The sequence below is a fragment of the Phaethon lepturus genome, unplaced genomic scaffold, assembly GCF_000687285.1.
Source record: "Phaethon lepturus isolate BGI_N335 unplaced genomic scaffold, ASM68728v1 scaffold29387, whole genome shotgun sequence".
Lineage (NCBI taxonomy): Eukaryota > Metazoa > Chordata > Aves > Phaethontiformes > Phaethontidae > Phaethon > Phaethon lepturus.
Genome location: NW_010551627.1, coordinates 30652 through 42844, shown reverse-complemented (window position 1 = coordinate 42844; position 12193 = coordinate 30652).

Here is a 12193-nt window from a genome sequence, read left to right as displayed (position 1 = left end):
CTCTGTGACTTCATTTTTATCGTTACTTTGGGAGCCCTGTAGCCAAGCCTGCTTGTAAGGAAGTGATTAAATTATATTCATGTTTGTGCTTTGAAATTGCCTTGGTGGTAGTCCAAGAAGTATTCTTCTTGCTCTTCCAAATTTCCACGCGCTTTAATATTAATCTATTTTCATCAGTGACCTGCCCCAGCAGTAAAATTTGTTTGTAATTGGTCATGTAATGATTGCTAAAGGGACATAAAAACTAAACTAAATTTATCTTGGGCTTTTAAAAAAACTTATATTCTAAGAAAAATAAAATTTTTATTAGAAAATGAAATGGCATTTGACAGTATCTGTGGGTAATTTGTCACAAAACTGAATAGTCATTAAAGTAATTATGGTAGCAGAACTCTTTCATTTTGCTTTTACAAAGTGGAATATTTTTTCTTTGACATACTTTTTCACTAGCTTTTAATTTTGCATTATATGTTAATAAATGTTTATGCTTGGGTTGCGGTGGCAATTTCAGACTGAACAACCAGTAATGACATTATTTGTTGCCTTTGAGAAAGAACCCTTTTATGTGGTCTGTATATCACAAATTAAAACTATCCCAAATATCTAGAACTAAAGTATTATCATTTTTTTTAGTGATAGCACAGGCAGTCTTCAAAGCAAGCCAGAACATCTGTCTGTCAGTTAAGACTTTGAAATTCTGTTTTGCGGATATGGCTTTTTTGTTAAGTAAAGGTGAAAGGATATTTCATGCAAGAGCAGAAGTGACTTTATTACTTAGGAGAATGGCTATTACTAATGACTATTAGTTGCACTTTTAGAGCAGTCGATAATATTTTGGTGCTTGCAAAATTGTTTGTAATCGAAGCCATTATATTATCACTTAAATGGAAAGGCCACCGTTTGCCCAGAACAGCTGTGTAGTTACATTAGCTTCTATAAATAAGTTTATTATTTTAGATGAAAGTTATAAAGCAATCTGTTTCCTCTACTGAAGTGAGTAGAACATCTGAAAACATGCCTTAAAAAAAAGGATGAAGAGGAGCATTAGAAAAACATAACATCTTCCAAGGGTTCTTTATGCATATTTAATATTTTAATCAAACACCACTTCTCTGTGGTTTTGTGGTCTTAAGAAAACTGGAAGGAAGGAAAGCACTATTTCACTGTTCAACTGACTGAAATGTAGTAATTTCCATGTTTAAAATACTGAATCTCCCCAATTACCCAGAGATGTTTTTGGAGGCAGATAGGACTGAATGGGGAAAATAGATGAAATATAAATATATGAATACTCCCATTAACTGCGTGGAGAAAATAAAAGCATTAACATGCGCTCTGTTCTCTTTCAGAAACACATCTTGGTTAGATACGGAGGTTTCAGTACCATGTATGCTGAAAATGTGGCCTGAGAGCTTTAATTTACCTTCGTCTGTCAATGTTAATGGACAGAGCAAGTGCTGGAGCTGCTGTAAAACAAATCTGTTTTCCTTTAGTTTGCTGTGCCGGATAATGAAATAAAAGCTAAATTATCACTGATAAAAGTAATTTGCAGAAAAAGCAATGATGAAAATATAACAGCAGAGCTTGCCATTAGCAGTTTAAATGGGTAATGTTTGTAACCTACTTCTGTCCTCTGTTTTTTATTGTCTTCTCCCTTCCCCATGCTAGCAAGGGCCTTTTCAGGAGAGGCTTAGAGCAGCAAAATTATGGGTATGCTAAATCTCGGCAGGGGTAACTTTCTGAGGGATAACTACTATTTATTTTTTTTCCCCTCCTTTTTCTGTACTACAGTATTGCCAAGTCAAAGCGTGTACATAGTTTGAAGTCTGGTTATCAGTATAATTTTATCCATTCTAGCTTAAAGAATGTATCTCCTAATGATAAAAACTGAGAAAATTATTATCTCATTGCAGCGCTGGTAACTCCTGTAAACTTATCATGAGTTATACAATATTTACTGTGAAAGCCTTAGTTCTTGGAGTCATGTATTTAGGTGAGACTTCTACATTCCTTTCTGTATGTCTGTATTTTTTAAATCTCTTTTGTTTATTTTTTGATTGTTAAGATAGAGAAGTTTGAAGTTATGTCCCAGTTGTTCACAAAACCTCAGAAATAGGAAGGCATAGACTTCTGAGCCCCGTGCATTGTGCGTGTGTGCACAATGATTCTAAATGTGGGCACATATAAATGTACACACGCATACACAAACATTTAAATCTTATAATTTCCCTGTAAACCAGCCTTATCTCTCTTGAAATTGAGTCATCATTTTTTAAATGCTTGGAATTCAGATTACTTTTATGACAGGAAGCCAGCGTCCAGAGTAAAACATTAGCCATAGGGTACTTAGAGGATGACTGGTTTCTTGTAGGAGCTGGACTTGCGGACTGGTACCTTTTGTAGTTCGTAAAAGTATGTGGTTAAAGACATGCAGTTGTGAACTTCTAAATAGGGAACAACTGCTAAACTCTAGCTGCAGGACCTAGAAGTAGTCTATGTTTGCAGCCTGGACGCTGCTGTGCAGCGCTTGCCAGTTTGCAAATGTCAAGGACAGTCACCCTCTCGCATTCCGAAACGGTTTGCCTCCAACCATCCTTCAAAAACCCTGCCCTTTCTCCGGCCATCGCCGCCAGCTGCTGTTTTGCTGTGCGGCTGCAGTGGCTGTAATCTTTGGGAAGGCCAGGTCCGAGCAGTCTGGGATGGCACGTAAACTCCCCCTCCTTGCCCCAAAACCTAAGGGAAGGGCGCCTTGAAAGCCGGGGAAACTCTTCGCATGAGTGTGGCTGTGCAGAGTATCGGCCAGAGCGCACAGCCGTGCTGCTGCCAGTCCTCCTTCAGCAATTTCTTACAGGCACAGGCTTGTATGAGGTGCAAAGCTGCCGTTGTTTTAATATTTTATTGTGCGTTAATATGTTGATTTTTATGTGTAATGTAGGAGAAAATATTACGCGTACGAATTTTCTAAAGTACTTTTATTTGACAGAACCCCTTTGTGTTAATCTTGTAAGTGACATAGGTCTGTATTGAAGTGCTTTACTATTGTGGCTGAATATTGTTGCTATAAAAATATAATGTTATAATACTTTGAGCTTTGCTTCTGTATTATGTTCATTCTGTGTGTCATGCTTTATTGCCTCATCAGCTTCAAAGTGTTTAGAAAAAAAAAGCGTGCTATTAAAAATGTGTTTATAGCAGAACAGATAATTACGTTCTTATTTTGCAATACTGTTCGAATAGGTGAAAGTTGCCTTCAAAGATGCATTTAGTGGCATAATAATTATACATCAATATAATGGTATAATAATAATGCCATATTGGAAGAAAACCTAAATTTTAGTTTGCTGATATAAACCCAAATTTATGGCAATAACCTGAAACCATGGTGGCAGAGGTCTGCTTGCCGGTGTGCAGTAGCAGCTGTACTCTGGCTTTTAGCAGGCGGGCGGGATGTAATGCACAAACTGATTATTTTCATGGCATGTTAAACACAACTTCAGTGCAGTAAAACTTTGATGAGTAACATGAAAGCTATATCACCATAGCTGGATAGCAAAGCAGTCTGATGTGTTGGTACCGTGTTTACGTACTGGTTAACAAAAACGTCAGACGAACACAACGAAGTCGCAAAACTGATGCTCATTTAGAGACAAAGGCCAGGGTGTGAACTCCAACCTATGAGCAGAAATAGGGGCAGCTCTGCTGTATATATTTGTCATCTGGTAGGTATGAATGGATGTTTGACAAAACAGTTTCCTTGCAGAAAATGGTCCCCTACTGCCTGATGACAGAGTAAAATAGAGGGGTAGACCACAAAACTTCTGAAAACAGCAGCATGAAACATTGAGAGCTTTAAGAAAATGGTGTCTCTGTTGAAACCTCAATGTAAAATACATAGAGATGCACGCTACTGCAGAATTAAACCCTGAGAATGGCTAGTCACAGACTAAGCTCTTGTTCGAACTTTCCATTCGCCTTCAGGAAGGAGGCTGCAAGCGCTCAAGACCTCCTGGTCAGCAATGTGAGTGTTGGAAGCAAGCTAGAAAATTAGCCGGTTTAGGTAGTTTAGGTGAGCAGTCAGATGTGATGTGATGTAAGACCTGAGCTGTTTGGACAGGCAGCTGTGAAAAGAAGTTTATTCTGGCCAAAACTGGAAAAGACAGTGGAAAAGGCTTTTCAGTAACTGAAATGGTCTCTGCTTCAAGGGAGAGCTGTCCTCGTTAGGAGAGCTGGGAGTGATCTTGAATGTGCAAGTGTTAGCATGGGGCTCGCTGAGCAAATAGTCATGGGAACTTGGCATGGGTGAGGATGGTGCAAGGTGGTGGGCAGCAGCAGCATGGGGAAAAATAGTTGAGCAAACAGAAAATAGACCGTGATGTAAGGTTTATTCTAGGTTTTGGGGTTTTTTTTTTTGAGGACTGAGTTGTACCTGCACAGCTGTAGTCATGTATGTTTATATGAAGGTACTGCTTAATAGAAGGTGTATTTTTATCCTTTCTATAAAGTTTTTATGCAGTAACCTTTCTTCTTTATAGTATCCTTGTGGGGCTGAGAAGTGGCTGCTTCCTTAAGACCATTTCCGATCTACTAGGTCTTGATACATCAGACTGATGGGCAGGCTGGACCCTTCTGTTCTTAGAAGTGTTATTCATGCAGTTAAACAGAATTAATCTTTGTCCTTCTGACTGTTCTCAAAGCTTGGTTAATTAAGATGATCAAGTGCTTGCATAACTGGGAATTAACAGAGTCCAGATGTTCCTGTATTTCAGCCACACTTGCACCTTTTTTACCCTGTGTGAAGCAAGCCACTTAAGGTGAAAAGTTCTCCACTTCTCTCTTTATCTAATTCTAGGTCTGAACTTGGAAATATTTTCCATGCTCTTGAAGTCTTTCTACACCCGTGGGATTTTTTTTTTTGGTTGTCTGCTTTCCCTTTCCTCTCCCTAAATCTGCTGACGGCACTCCCAAATCTTTCTCCCATTTTCTGAATTGTGTTATCTACTTCCTCCAGAGATGGTTTGATAAAAATCTGGTTTCCAGTTCTTCCATGCTTCGCGCCTCTGTGTGGTAGAGAACATCATTTAATGAAGCTCTGTTAGTGGCCCTTCTTGCTTTCCTTAAAGTGGTATCCATTTCAAATGCTCCTCAGTAATTTTATTATTTTTTCTATAACAAAACAGAATTGTATTGAGACATTGGGAGTTCTGTATCATAGGCTAGCTTGACATTCATTCCTTCTTGGCCTATGGAATTATGTGAAACTTTCATTGTTTTTTTATAACAGACTTGTAGAAAGAGTTACTTTTTCCATGTAGACCCCTTGTTTTATTTAAACTTCCCCCAAAACTGTTGTTTGTACCTACTTTCTTTTTTAAATCTTTATTCTTCTCTCCTGGTAATGAGGTAACAGAACTGATGTGGAAATTTGGCTGTTCCTTCCCATGCCAGTCAGTCACTGCCTGCTAGTAGCTGGTCTGGTGTAAGGAGTGTGACATGGCCCAGAAGAATCTTAGAGCAAAGTATTTCCTGTTTATTGGCACTGACACAAGACAAGAAAACACAAAATAAAACTTATTTTGAAGAGCTGTGTTCTGATCCCCCATCCATGCAAGTCAGGATAACTCCATCTAAGTTAAGGTCGTGAGGTGAGAATTAGTCCCAGGAACAGGTGTGATGTGACGCCCCCGAGGAGGACTTGGGGACAGGAGACTTTGCCACTCCTGTAGCGTTGCAGACTAGTCCTTCATCCTCGACTCTGTTGTGTCCCCACTGCGTCCTCTTCCTTTGTACTGCAAGTACAGGGTTTCTCTCCATTTCTCTTGTTTGGGTCCCAAGCATATTGAATAGATGCTATATTCTTCCTGCAGTTTTGGTGTGGATTCTAATCAATCCCCATACATCATTTGAGTAAAACATGCACGTTGAGGGCTTTTTGAAATGCTGTAATGTAACAACTGGGCAGAATGAAGGACAAAAATCAATGAAATGTTCAGTCCCATTAAAGACATGAAAAACACAGCCTAATTTTCTGCATGTGTACTAAACTAGTCATCTGCCTTACCCATGTCAGTAATTTTGCATGGGTTACAAGCAGAGTTTTCAGATTATTATTGAGATTATCACATTGTTCAGATGGTGTTTCAGATGTTTTTTGCTGTCCTTTATGCGCTTAGGTTCCCTGTGCGTGTGGACGAGCGTCAGTACTGAATCCCTGCTCTGAGTTGGAGTCTGATGGGTCAGGCATGGGACATCCCACTCCCCACATCAAGGATGTTGTTCCCAGTCGTTTTGTTGCCATTTTGGTTTTAATGCTAAAATGTGGAAGTGAGGAGCTTAACCTTTCAAGGTGATAATTTCAATAGCTGCAGCTCCCAAAAACATGTGAAAGACATGTTTTGAGACTGGCTTTGCAATGCTGTTTTGAGTCAACCCTAAATCGGAGGGTATGGTCCATGGCATTCAGTCCTTCCCATGGAACCACTGGAGAGAGGTCACACAGCAGCAGGCTTTGCAGCCGCTGCCCGTAGCCACCCTTTGATTTTTACTGTCCAGAGCAACTCATCTGTAGAAATGTTCATGCCCAGCAAAGTTGTGTGATGGTGAGCACTAGTGAGCTGTGTAATTCTGAAGGCACCTAATTAACGACTTGCTGTGGCTGGTACATACCTAAGAAGAATAAATAGCATTTGCAAGAGTAGACACCAACGCTGTATTTTCTGTGAACTGGGAATGGGGATTGGGGGTCTTTGGGGCGGGGAGGTATTTCTCCCCAAGCCTCATAGCTTCTCTTGCTTGTTTCTCTGTCTGTCTTCTCCTCTCTGGCCAGACTCCAGTTTGTAATTCTGCATTCTTTCCTGCTCAGCCTGAAGTTTTCTCACGTTAAATGTTTGTTTTGAATTTGCACCTTGTTTCTGCCCAAAACATATCGGTGATGCGAGACCTATTGGGTAGGAGGTTTTTTAGAATATAAAAGAGAGACTGAAAGTCAAGTGGTATTGGTTTGGCACACCTATGTGCCCAAAATAACTTCAGACCTATAAAAATAGGCAGTAAGAAATTAATTCTTATGGAGGGAAAATAAAATCTGTGCAAATATTTGGACAGTGAAGGTGACTGACCAGTAGAGCAACCTGCTAAATGTTACAGTGGGTTGGTTCTCCATCTCGGAAAGTTGCTTAAATTGTCTGGATCATTCTTTTAAATAAATGCTCAGATTCAAATTGTATTCATTCAAGTGAATCCTACAACCTCTGATCTACAGGTTAGACAAGTTGTTGGCATTCTTCTTCCTTTCTGGCTTGATGAGATTTGACACTGTCATTCATCCTTCTTCCAGAGTTGTTAGTAAGCCAGAGCTTTGGGGAAACATGTCTTCATTCAGGATTTTAACAAAACATGCTATAATCATAGCGAATAAGATCCCTGCATCTGCAGACACACAGGCCTATGCCCCACCTTCACTCTGATTTGAAGCTTAATTGAAAATATTGCAGATCAGCGGACTTTCCTATTTCTTGTCACACTGTGGGTTGATTTTACTTACCATGCTTTTAGAAGGGTTTTACCCAGCTTTTGTTGGTTAAAGCCAAACAACCTCTTCTTAGCTCTGGTAAACATTTATTGGTCGATAATAAAGCTTTATTTAGTATCATTCGGGAAAATTGCCTATTTGATTCTTAGTCAATGATCTGAGATATTGGGTCCCTGGATCCCTATAAGTGGAGAAACTGGTTGAAATGTTTACCCATGTGGGTTTGTTCTGCTGATGACAGTTTTTCTTTTACAGTCCTTGAAGACATTTTCCAATGTTTTTAAGTTTTCTTCAAAAGCCAAGTGGGAGGGTCAACAGAAATTGGTGGAAGTCCATTACCTGTATGAGGAAATTATAATAAGAATGGGGGGGAAAGTTGATATTAATGATTGTTACATACAATTGTTTTGTACACTTTTTTTTTACAAATCAGGAATAAAATTACTAGGATGTACATAAAGCATATTCCTCTAAGGTTTGTTATTTTATAAACATACCATTGACAAAAAACTATGTTAAATCAAGTGTAAATCATATTTGTACAACTTGGATTGCCTCCATTAGGCGAGCTATGCCTTGCTCTTTAATTATTACTGTTGTTTTCCATACGCATTGCATTATAAAGGTTTCTTAGTCTTAAATGCATTTCGCAGTAGCATATGGCTGTTCCAGTAAGAGTTAACTATTTGTTCATATTCTGTATGAAAGGACTTTTTCTTTTTTTTTTTCTATATCCCCTATGAAGGGCTAAAAATCTTTTAGAAGAAGTACTCTTGGCCATAGCAGCATGTTTTTTAGAAATGTAATCAACAATTCGAAAGAATACATTGACGTAAGGAGCAATGTTACCTTTTGGATTCAGCTTGTATCAACAAGGGTACGTGGTGCTCTCCCCGTGCCTGCCTCATCCCTCTTTTGTACTAGCGTTTGGAGTAGGGTTGTGGTACTGATTGTTTCTCAGCGTACCTCATCTTTGGCCTCTGTACCATCCCAGTCATGTTTTCTAGTGACAAAATCATCAGTTTTGGCAGAGAGTGCAGCTTCTTTTCTTTTTTTCCTTTCTGCTTCTCCTGAGGAAACATTAATTTTTGCAACAACCACACAGTTCAATTATTTAATTTAGGAAAGAAGAAGAAGAATAAAAACTACCTTTTTCAAGACCTGTAAGGAGGCGCAAGATACATTTACAAGACAGTGCTGGTAGTTATTGAGACTCTTGGCTCAAAATGGATGAGAGCACCCTCGCCCCTGCCATGGGAAGTACCATCTGTTTCGTGTAGCTCTTGTGACCCCCTGTGTGTGTACTGATACAGTTGCATGCATTTCAGCATGCGTATCTTAGGCTTTCTTGACAGAAATTTGGCTGCTATACAGGTAGAGTCAAAATAGTGAAATATTGGTGAACCACACCCTGACAGATGCCAAGTTCTGATAGATCTCAAAGACCTGCCTGGTTGTGATGTGTTTCTTGTTAAGTAAGCTGACAATTGTGAACTGTATCAAATTAAACAAAAAAGTCCTAGTTTCTTTTCTGGAAGCACTGAGTTTTATCTACCTACCTTTGTCATAAACAGAATTTACTATAGTTCTCAGACTCCCACATCCTGCCCTCTTGGGGTGATGGGACCATGACGGAGATGAGAATCAGGCCCAATATGTCTGCTTAACTTTAAGGAGAATAAAAGTTCAGGCAGGAATAATGGCAAAATACTGGTATGTTAATTCATAGTTCTGAAGTAAAAACCAGAAAATACAAAGAAATGTGGCCTTGTGAATTTATCTTTGTATACACACTGAATGCTTCCTAGCTTTGCTGCTTCCCACTTGTCGTCATCTTTTATTTTTGCCTACAGTAACCATCCTTTGATTGTAGAGACATAGAAGTTTGAGTTAGTAGGTAGTAGTAGGGAAGGAAATGATAATGCAAGAAACAGCAAAAGAGAAAGACGGCATCCAGTTACTCACTTTGTGTCACAACACAGACTGCCCTTACATCGGTTCCCTTTGAAAGTTTGTGTTTAGTGAGTAATTATTCAGGATGATGCATCAGAAGAGCTAGTGCCATTTCCTAACAGAACTGAGCCTTAATTTTTAAAATATTTGAAATGCTGCAGATGAGTGTGGGAAGGCCACGATTGTTTCCTCCTTGAGTTACCAGCGTTTCAATGCCCCTTTGGCTTGTGCCGCAGCAGTGGATGCCGAGGCAGGTCAGCAGCGAGAGGGCCCCTCGGGGCTCTGCCAGCAGCTGAAGGGGCGTGCTGCGAGGTGGACGGAGAAGGCACTGGTGCCCCCAGGTAATATCACTCCAGCCTCTGGGTTTAGCTGTAAATAGAGAGGAATTGCTTAACTTTGCTGAAGTGACTGCTGGTTTTCTGGCCAGGCAGCTGAAGTAGCCTGACCCTTCCGTTCAATCCTTTTCCCTCGTAGTAAGAGGAGAACACAGTTTATGCCAGCTCAAGCTACTAATCTTTCATTTTTATCATCTTAAACTAGTGACAGACTTAAATACTAATGAGAGATCAAAATGACATCATGCAAAGTTATCACTGTTTCAGTTTACCCGATGACTTAATTAAGAGGAGATGGACAATTAAAGAGCTACTGTATAAAATAACAGCGCCCCTGAAAAGAAAGCGGGAACTAAGAATGAGCTGTGTCCCAGGATGTTTGTACAGACAAAACTCACACCCCAGAGGGCAAAAAATGTGGCCTGGCTCTCAGGATCTGCACTTGATCGTTGTTGCAGGAAGTGGAGGAAACTGTGTTACATGGAATGATCAAAATTTAGAACGTCTGTATTGTTACTTTCAAGAATTATTATTCCCTGCTTGCCAAAGAAATGGTTGTTTAATCTGTCTTTCTGGACATCCATCTTCCTACTGTGAATGGCTACAAGTCACCAAGAGACAGAGAGGGAGGAGAAACCATTAACTTCCATCATAACTGAGTGCACATTAAAATGATTATGGTCCAAAAAGTAAAGAAGGGCTAGCATTATTTCATAAAGATTTTAGTGCAAGAGCTGTTTTCTTAACTTTATTATTAGAAGATTTGACGCTTTGGAAGGACAAGGCATGGCTTATTAGCAGGCAACGGCGCGAAGTAATTTTAATTATCTTTTTGGGTGTTCTCTAAAGGAGAGAAAGTATTTTCATTTCTATTTGGTGTGTGCCACCACTGCAGTCTTCAGAGCATCCAACACAGACCCTGTGCTTGAAATGAAGTGGTTGAATTTCCTCTGTAGATGCTCTGCTGTCTTTATATACTGCACTTGAGAGTAAGGGTGCTGTAGAGGGCATCATCACAGAGCAGCCCAAAGCCTTAGGATAGGAGGAGGTCTTTTTGTGTTCCCAAGGCTGAGGGGTTCACCTGCCTTATCTTTGCTCCATTGGTAACCTTGCTGACTATGATGGAGACAAGCCTGTGTGAGAGCACGGCCTCCATGCTTTCAGAGACTGGCCTCCAGTCTTCGACTGTCTGCTGATTTCAGAGACCCATTTCATTATGCATTGGCTTTACTGCTCCTTTCTGTCTTGCAGCTGTGTTGTGGTTTTTTTTTTAATTATGAATTCTAACTACAGTTTTAGTTGGTAGAATTAGCAGGGAAAAAAAATCACAGCTGAAATGCATTGTGGAAGGCTGTTCACTTACATAGCCATTATTTTAATCGTGGCAATATATTTAGTTTATGATCCCTATAAATGCTTACTATTATTTATTTACCAGCTGATACAGTTTTAAATTTTGATTACTTTACTCTGGAAATAAAGATGTCTAATTGAGAGCCTGGAGGCGCATGAGAGAAGAAAGATGGTGGGAAAGGTGGATGCTTGCAGACCTCTTGCATGGCTCCGTTTGGTGAAGATTTCTGTGTCTTTATGGCTTGCTGATCTCTTTTTCAGGGGTTGGAGAACCTACAACATTGTGAAGGGTGGGCTGTTTATTTTCCCTGTGTTGTTTTTATGTACTGAAATATTGTAGTGAAAATAGCTGGGTGGGGTGTAATGAATGTTTTCAAAGACCTTGCTTTGAAAGAGGCTTTTTTCCAGCCCTTGGTGGTCACCACCCATTTTCCTGTGCTGTGCGCACCTCTCTCATTGTTCCTACCCACAAAGGCCCCTTGTGTGAACCTGTCAGCAAATGTGCCAGTGCGACGATATAAAATGTTGTGGGATATTGGTCCGAGCCTGCTGAAGCGCCAGGTTTTTCATCCGCAGACGTCGATGGGTATTGCTCAAGGCATAACACAGCGCTAGATCGTAAAACTTGGGATTTGTCAATAATTTTTGGTGTGACTCTCTCAACTGTTTATGGTTGAGTGGGTTTGAGGCTGAAGCGTAGGTACCCATACCGCTGATAGTAAAGTCATGCGATGGCAATGTTTGTCCATTAGGCTTGAAATAAAGCTTAATTGAAAAAATTGTCCTCATTTACCTGCAGTTACGCCATCTTGATAAATAATGCTGGTTGTGGTTTAATATGGGCTGGGATGTGGTCAGTGCCCCATCTGAAACACAAAGCTTGAGTTTAACTTCTGGGGGCCGCGAATTGCACTTCGTTCACCTTTAGCTTTAACCCGCTGGTGAAGAGATAAAGCACATCCTTTGGTATGTGTTTTTTAGAGTAGGTAAATAGTTGGGTTATCTGAAAACAGATCTTAGCAAT